The sequence below is a fragment of the Ambystoma mexicanum genome, chromosome 7q (assembly GCF_040938575.1).
Source record: "Ambystoma mexicanum isolate Mex_15411 chromosome 7q, UKY_AmexF1_1, whole genome shotgun sequence".
Taxonomy (NCBI): domain Eukaryota; kingdom Metazoa; phylum Chordata; class Amphibia; order Caudata; family Ambystomatidae; genus Ambystoma; species Ambystoma mexicanum.
Window position 1 is genome coordinate 913393982 of NC_090941.1, and position 9667 is coordinate 913403648.

Sequence of the window (9667 nt, forward strand, 5' to 3'; positions counted from 1 at the left end):
TAGGGTTTTCCAAAGTGGTCTGAAAAAGACACACCATTTAAAGGAATAGTGCGCTCAAAAATATTATTGTCCCGAATGTTTGGGCATGTGTTTTTAAGCATACGTTGATCGATCGTACAAACATTTCCTATGCACCTTACCGTAATTTTCCTCACTTTTACACATGCAAAATCAGGCAGCAGGGCGTGGCCATCTTGTGCTAATCTTATCCGTTGCTGCATCGCCCTAAGGTGAACTGCCCTGGCGGCACTAAATCATATATCCCGCCCCTGAAGCTGACATCACTAGACATGTGCAGCCCATTTCACAACACCAATACATGTCTCATGTCAATGTAACATTGAGCCGTAGGAAAAGAAAGTGATACATTGTACCGAACTCTGGTACATACGCGGCTACTGTATCGGGCGATCCATGGATGGCAGTGGAGGTGCGCGCGGACGTGAGTCGAGGCACTGACACAAGCGTGGCCTCGTGAGACAAAAGACGTTTCTGCCGCAGCAACAAAAGAACAGCCAGCCCGTAACGGCACCCTACAGGGGCCAGGAGACAGCCCACCGAAAGATGCGCAGCAGAGGCAGGATGGCGCCCGGACCATGCTGAGAACAAAGGATCCAGCGTTATACTGTGCCGCGCTTGAGAGCAGAACCTTGAAAGCACGAGATTAAGGCTGGTAACGCACGGGCCGCATTATAATAACAGACCGATCAGTGAAAAGCAGATACATTGCACTAGCGTGAGTGCACATAACCAAATTGAGCAACGCGGTAGACGGAGAAGGGGCCTCGGGGGCGCATGCAGCAGGGCTCGCATACAACGAACAGCCTAAATATGTATACGGATGCCTAAGACAACTAACTACAAAAGACTGGAAACACGGAGGAGGCTGGCGTGCTACAATAGGCAGCTCTGAGGCCCCAGAAGCCTGGGGCAGATCATGCCTGTGCATTGTATATGAGGGGCAAGTGAGCCCCCATATAGCTGCTCTGAGACTGTGACCTGAGACACTGGCCACCACCTCACACAGCGGACCGGACATAGTGGGTCAGATACACTGGGCCCCACTAAGAGCATAACGTGGTGAGAGGAAGCACAGACCGAGATGCATGCAGGGGACATGTAAGATGGAAGACACGTGTCACAGAGGAGGAAGTAACTACACATGCCTACGCAGCCAGCCAGGCCCACATGGAGTGACATACGGCACAAATGACCAGATGTCCTGCCTCTAAATGGAACAAAAGAGGACAAGGGCCAGAGAAGGAACGGAGTGCATCATAGCGAAAAGCATGAAGCTACATCAGCGATACTCATACGGGCCATAGGCATCCGACACGTGCAGGAGGCGTCATGTGGGGTTGTATATAGGGCACACGCTTACAATACCCCGGAACTCAACCAACGGTCGTAAAGAGGGCGGCGCCAAACTTAAGTACATAGTACACAAGCCAACACGGTCTCATAGCCACAGAGATACAAGCTGCCCTAGACACAGGCAATGGCAGAGGCGGAGTAGATGGCTACACCAGCCGCTTGAACGGCATCAAGCGAACCCCTGGTAGGACACAGAAATGGACCGGGGCCACAGGAAGCTGAGACTGACAGACGGTGGGAAGTATGGTGGAAAAAAAGCAGTAAAGCCAAAGTGAAGCAACCCACCATGGACATTTTTACCAAATCACTGCCAAAGTCACCAAACACATCCACGCGAGAAAGGAAAGACACACAGAAGACAGCGCCACTTTGAGTACTGATCATCTGATCCTGGACGCAATAACAGAGCTGAAATCCTCATGGGGGAGCAAAAGGATGCAGCCATGGCGGACCTGAAAACAGCGCTGGAATTTAAGATTGGGGCAATAAGTGTGAATGTTAACCTCCTAAAACAGGGCGTAAGAGCACAGGCGGAGCGCACAAGCAATATGGAAAGTGCAGTAAAAACCAATACGGAGGTCAGCACGACCAATGCCAAAGAGATTCACATATTAGAACAGCAGGTGCGCCACCTGGAAAACAGAGCAGAAGAAGCAGAAGGACGGGAAGACGCAACAACATCCGAGTCGTGGGCCTACCGGAAGGAGAAGAGGGTCCAGACCCAACAAATTACGTAGAAAACATGTTGATACAGGAGATAGGTGCTGGGGTGCTCACGCAAGGGTTCTCAATCGAAAGAGCACACAGAGCCCAGACCAGAAAACCTCAACCAGGAGCCCCTCCCAGAGCAATCATAGCTAAAATATTAAACTACAAAGATAGAGAGAAAATTCTGGAATATTTTGGGAAAGGTGGAACAATCCATAGAGAGTCAGCTACTGTCACAGCGTATCCAGACTACACCATGCTAGTACAGAGACAACGTTTCAACTATGTGGCCGTGAAAAGAAGACTAAAGAAAGCTGGCTTCAAATACATGCTCTTGTACCCTGTGAAACTTAAAGGCAGGGCTTTCTTCGGGAGCGTAGCTTGGCAGCCATGGACTAGGCTGCTCTCCCTGTGAGCTCCTAGATCCGTAACAATGATCCGGATGAGCGCATGCACTTACATCGAATATTTCAACATGAAAATACGACGGCAACGCGATGAATATATGCAGATTCTAGTGAACGTTGCCGCGGGCAGAATGAACTAATGCATCGCAAGTTATAGAACTTTGAGGCTGCTGGTGAGCGCTGCGGGGCTGGCAGTAAAATGGCAGCAGGGACGGGCAAGGGAAACCTTGGAAGAGAGGACCGTGCCAGTTGCGTGAGCTGACGTGGCCAGAGGAGCCGGCGCCTCCTGGGAAAGTAAAGACAATAGCCGGACACTGAGAAGCACGCACCCAGCGGAGCGCTGGGGAGCCTAGCTGAACAAGCCTGCCTGCACCGGGACGACTGCCGGAACGGGGCGGTGGGAGGCGGCACCGGGGGTGCCTGGGACCGCAAAGCAGACTCCCTTGTAGGAGGGCAAGACAACGTGCCGCGGTGCCTTGGAGCCTGCAGTGAGGGCATGGAATGCCCGTGAAGTGAGCCGAACACAGCAGTGTCGGGTGCAGCCTGGGGACGCCTTTGCAGCCAAAACGAGGAGCGGCTGCAACAACAAAGTGGAGACCGCGGCTGCACAAGGAATGGGAACGCGGCCGTGACGAGACGGGCTGCCATAATAGATAAAGGGAACTTCAGCTACCCGAATTGCATAACGGATATAAGGGATCAAGAACATGGCCACAGCCAATCAATAAGGCCCGCCGGCCACGAAGTGCCAGGATGCACTGCCACACCAATCCCCCTGCAAGTACAGGGGCACAATACAGCGAGGACAGTGAGCCCAGAACATGGATCAGGGTGCAACACGACAGTGAAAGCAGTACTGGGCAGGGATCATACAACGAAGAAGCCTCTCACAATGAGACAGATGGCAACCCTTGAGGCATTGAGGGGCTGCCACTAGAAGATGTACTAAGAGGGCACTGAGAGGAGGGAAGGAAACCCCCGGCGAAGCACGGGTGGAACAGCGTACTGCCTGAAATGGCCTCACAATGCAAGCTGCCCTGCAAAAGCCATTGGCAAATGAACCAACACCTAGCCCATCCCACACCACCAGGACAACGCTGCCTGTGAAGCGGCAGCGCACAAGGAAAACACAGGAGGGGTGCCTTGTAGGGACCGAGCCAAGGCCAGAGCACTGGTAAGGGTAGTGCTGGGGCCCCCTGAGTAACTAGGAGTGCGCGGTGCTGCACGGCAAGTGGGCTAGAGCTGCTGACCTGACATAGGGAAGACCTGCATATGGAGAACTAAGTGTACACAGCAGGTGCCATGGAGGGCCCGTAACAGTGAAGTCAAGGCTGTTGGCCAACACAGGCAACAACACACCACGGGTGAGACGCAAGAAAGTGTGGTGGACGGGCAGAGCCGAGAACAGCCAGCGCAATGGCTCTCAAGGGGAGCAAAGTCAAAGGCAAACAGCCGACAATGGACATTTTCACTAAGCCGCAGCAGTCCCCGACCACGCCTGCACAGGCCATGACCACCACACTAGAAGAGAAGACCTCGCTGAGGGGCAACCACGCGATCCTCGCCGCCATCACGGATCTGAAATCCTCTTGGCGGGCAGCGATGGCAGGTCTGAAAGCAGCACTGGAAACTATGATCGACACGGTGGGGATAGAGGTTAACCTACTGAGACAAGATGTGAGAGCGCTGGCAGAACGGACGAGCGGCCTAGAGAGTGCTGTGAAGACAAACACGGAGGTCAGCACCTCCAACACCAAGGAGGTTCACATATTAAAACAACAGGTGTCCAACCTGGAAAACCGAGCTGAGGAGGCCAAAGGGCAAGCGAGATGCAATAACATACGCGTGGTGGGTTTACAAGAAGGAGAAGAAGGCCTGGACCCCACAGACTACATGGAGAACATGATCATCCAGGAAATAGGGGCTAGCAGGCTCTCCCAAGGGTTCGCGATTGAAAAAGCGCACAGGGCCCTGATGAAGAGGCCTCAACCCGGGGCTCCACCCTGCGCAATAATAGCCAGGATACTGAACTACAGAGATAGGGAAAAGATCCTGGAGTTTTTTCGAAAGGGAGGAACAATAACGCGGGCGTCAGCAACTATCACTGCATACCCAGATTATACCATGCTGGTACAGAGACAGAGGTATAGGTATGTGGCAGTGAAAAGAAGATTGCGAATGGCCGGATTCAAATACATGCTTCTGTACCCTGCGAAACTCAAGGTCCTACACAAAGGCAGAGCACACTTCTTTGAAAACCCGGAAGAGACGGCATGCTGGCTGGACGCCCAGGGTTGCCCAGAGTCTGGAGACAGCCAAGAATGAGATGGACAGGATAAGTGACCCGGCATTATGTTCAATATTACGGGGGTTCAGGGAAATGGCAGTGGGATATCAGAAGTGCGTGTAATGAGCGCGTTAAAAATGCACGAATGCTAATTCACTAATACACCCAATAGAAGGACTTGTTGGACTGGAATATAGAAATGTGTGAGGTAGACAAGAGCTACAAGTGTGCAGTGATTTATGGCTAATATAGGAGACACCAGGTGTAGACGACCTATCCCCAGTAGGTAGAGTAGCAGAAGCGCCAATAGGGCGATATCTCCCTGCTGAGCCCTGAGTACTGGTATATAGTCGAGAAAAGGGCTAGATGCTGGGATGCGTGAGATACAGGGATGGAGCTGGGCATCAATTGGGAGGGGGGAGGTAATGCAGAGAGTTGAAGATTAAGTTGGGGCAGTAAAGGGAGGGGGGAGGGCGGTAAATTTGGGGAGTTGCAGTGTTAATAGTTAAGAGAAGTTTGAGTTGGGGAACGAGTTTACACGTATCAGCAGTTGCGCTCTGGGCAGGGGTGGTGAAAACACATGTGGAGGCGGGAAACGGCTGGACCATGGGGGACCTTAAAGTAATTTCTTGGAATGTCAAGGGGCTCAATAGTTACCTAAAACGGAACAAGGTCATGATGTACTTAAGAAGGCAGAAAATAGATATAGCCTTTATACAAGAGACCCACCTCACTAAAGAAAAACTGGAGGTGATCCAGAAGAAGAGGAAGGAGACTGTCATCGGGACAAAATATTAGGTTTATGCAAGGGGGTGATCACGTGGGTAGTACCGCATGTCCCATTTCAATTACTACAGTCCACAGTTGAAGCGGATGGGAGGATGGTGGCATTACGGGGGCTGGTGGAAAATAAAGAAATATGCATTATTAATACATATGCCCCGAATCAGGACACAGTAACATACTTTAGGACCCTATACAACAAAGTGAGCATGTACATGGGAGGGGTGGTGATCTGGGGTGGAGATTTTAATTGTACTTTAAACCCGAAAGTAGATAGGTCAGATAATAAACAAGAAAGACCCGTCCTGGCTGCCAAGGCCCTGCAGACTTTGTTGACAGATCTCCGGTTAGAAGATGCTTGGAGGGTGCACCACCAGCAAGATAGACAATTTTCGCACTACTCTTCCCCACAGAATCTCTACACGAGACTGGACTACATGTTCGCCATGTAGGAGGTAATAGCAGAAACAGTACAGACAGAATACAAGGAGAGGGTTCTATCGGACCACTCACCATTAGTACTAATTTGGCAATACTGACCCCCTAGAGCTAGGATTCCAATGTGGAGACTTAGAGCTGAAGCACTGAAATATACTATGTTTAGGGAGGATCTGAGAGAAGAAATTATGGGGTACTTTGAGATCAATACTGGGACCGTTGAATCGACAAGTACGCTGTGGGAAGCCTTCAAGGTGGTGGTGAGAGGGATGGCAATAGCCATATCCAAAGGTTTGCAGGGAGCCATATTAACGGAATTGCAGGAAGCCGAAACCAAACTAGAGGTATTCTGTGTAACTTGAACTATAAAAAGTATGTAGAGGGACAACATGCGGGGGCAGACAAACCAGGAAGGAAGTTGGCATGGTTGTATAAAAGGGAGACCCCCAGACCCACGATCAGAACAGTAATAGGAGAGGATGGGCATTTAGTGGACACCCAAGAGGGCATAAATCGAGAGTTCTTTGAATACTATCGTAAACTGTATGAGGACAACGAAGGGAGCGACAACAGAGAGATAAGGAACACACTGGACGACATAGGTCTGCCGCGAATAAGCACGGCGTAACAAGAAGCCTTAGATGCCCCAATCACCCTAGAAGAGTTAGAAGACGTAGTAGTGTAGCTACCCACCAGTAAGACCCCGGGGGCTGATGGATTCCCCAGTGAATTTTACCAAATGTACAAAAACAAGGTGCTTCCCCATCTGCTGGAAATGCTAAATGAGTCATTTCAGAGAGGGAGGCTGCCAGAATCACTAAGGGAAGCAATTATTATCCCACTCCCTAAGCCCAATAAGCCAAGCACGGATTGCGGATCGTTCAGACTGCTATTGATGCTGAACCAAGAGAGCAAAATGCTCACACCCTGACCAAACGGGATATGTCCCGCGTAGACAACCTTAGATGTCTCCACCGGGTCAGAGAACACACAAAAGACGATCCGGGCGAGATAGCAATTGTGACATTGGATGCAATAAAAGCCTTTGACTCAGTTAAATGGCCTTGGCTGATTGCAGACCTTACTAATTATGGGATAGGTCCGGGGTACCTTAAATGGGTAAAATTACTGTATTGTGCACCGCTAGCTAGAGTCAAAACGGGAGCTATCATCTCAGAAAGAGGGCAACTCAGCAGGGGGACGAGACAAGGATGTCCATGGTCCCGATGCTGTATATCTTAGCATTGGAGCCCCTGGCAATATACCTGAGACAGCGGTACGAGGTAATAGGAATTGGAATAAACGGGGAAACCACACCTAATTTCGCTATACGCAGATGACATGCTGCTGTACTTACAATACCTGGAAGAGAATCTCCAATATATCTTTGAGGTGCTGAAGCGATTTGCGTTGCTGTCCGGAATAGCAGTGAACCCCAGGAAATTAAGCATATTCCCACCAGGGAGGTATGTAGGAGTCCCGCAAGATAAGTTACCAGTCTTACAAATACCATGAGAGTCAAACACATTCAGATATCTAGGAGTAGACATTTATCACACAGTAGAGGCAGAACACCACCATAATACCGAGAAGGCGGTACAGAAAACAGAAAATAGTATGCAGATCTGGGCCAAGCTCCCCCTGGCGATGATGGGAAGAGAGGCGCTGCTGAAGATGGTGGTATTGCCGAGATTATTGCATTTCTTCGGGAACATACCATACCTGATACCGAGGCGATTCTTTATTAAGCTGCAGAGCATATGTAGGGAATTTCTATGTCACAGGACTAGTAATAGAATCGCCCTTTGGAAGTTGCAAAATACGCATGACAAAGGAGGCATAAAATTGCCCAACTACGAGATCTATTACCTAGCTAGTCAACTACAATATGTGGCTAACTGGCTATCAGAAGATTCCACGTCAGAATCGAGATTGCTGGGACTGGATTGCGCCCCGTTCTTCCTAAAAGAAATGATATGGTTGCCCAAATTAGAATTGAAAGAGCGCTCTAAGATGCTGGCACTTGGATGGGAGATATGGCAAAGAGCATGTCAGGTCACGGAGAACCCAGCCCCGTGGTCGCCACAAATTCTGCTGGTTGCATTGGTAGGAAGGGATGGGCAGTTACTGAAGACAATTAGGAAGCATTGGGAACCGGTGGGAATAGCAACAATGAGAGACATCTGGCAAGAAGGGGAGATAAAGGCATTTGGGGCGTTGGTGGAGGAAACGGGGTTGCATGCAGGGCAATATATTACATATACCAGAATGGTACGGCGAATCAGAGAGACATGGTCGGAAATAACACTGGATGAGCAATCTGACGCCACCATAGACACAATATATGATATAGCAGAGGGTGGGCATGAGATATCCAGATTATATGAACTTCTGATGTCCAAAGTGGGGAAGGAAGTGGCACAGCTAAGACTTGATTGGGAAGAAGATGCTGGGGTGCCCATGAGTGACGGGTTGTGGGAGCGGGCCCAGGGGAACCACAAGAAAGTGTCCAGGAACACAAGGCTACAGCAAATACAGCTATATATAACCCAAAGGGCATATATGACTTCCCAAAGAATAGCTAGATTTAAGAATGCAGGACAGCAAACATGCCCCAAATGTGGGAAAGAGAACACTGGGATGACGCACATGTTTTGGGCATGCCCAGAAATCGCAAGATTCTGGGACGAAGTAGCCAACCGTCTAGATGAGAAGGGTGTCAAAATAAATGTCGAATCGGTATGGGCATGTTTGGTAGGAAGATTCCCCAGGCAACGCCAGCTAAAACATGTAAGCAAATTAAAGGACCTGGCATACATACTTGCCAAGCGCAGAATTGCTTGGAAGGCATGTAATAGACCTAGGATAGAGGTCCAGTGGAGAGACCTTCAGAAATGGACTGAGGCTGAAACAGCAGTATGGCAGGACGCAGGGAGCAGAGGAGGGGAGGAAGAAGCAGAAACCCTGACTGCCTGGAACCATTTAGTGGCCACGCTGTATGGGCCCACCCAGGACTAGTCGAGTGACCAGGACTCCACTGAGAGCATAGAAAAAGATACCCCAGAAGGAAAAGTAGGGGCAGACTGCGAAATGGAGTAAGCTTGGATGGGGGTGGGAGAGGCGCAGGCAGCAAACCTGTACTGCAAGTTATATTGTGTGTTGTTTGTTGTAATAAAATTAATAAAAATTGATTTAAAAAAAAAGGCTGGGCTTTCTTCTCTGAGACACCAGAGGAAGCAGTGGGATGGCTAGATTCGCAAGGCTGCCCAGAGGAAATGGACGACCTGGGTCGCAAGGGACAGGTTAAGTGAAACTATGTCTCTATGTTGATGGCCCGGACACATTTTGAGAAGTAGCCCCAATAAGGATATAGAGGCGGGATAATGCCAAGTAGTGAGAAGGCGCTCTGAATATGTGAATTGTAATGACTACTATGAACCCTCGTCATGTAGACTATTTGAACTTGAATATACACGAGGGCAAAGTCTTATATATATTAGAGGAGTAACATACCAAGACTTCAATTCAGGAGATACAAGGGAAAGGCAGTTTCACCCCCTGTAGTTAGATTAGTCGGGCTACCAGTAGGGCAGCACCCCCCTGCTGTGTACCGAGTACTAGTGCAGGCCAGAAAAGGGCTAGATGCAGGGTAGCCTGAGATTCAGGGATG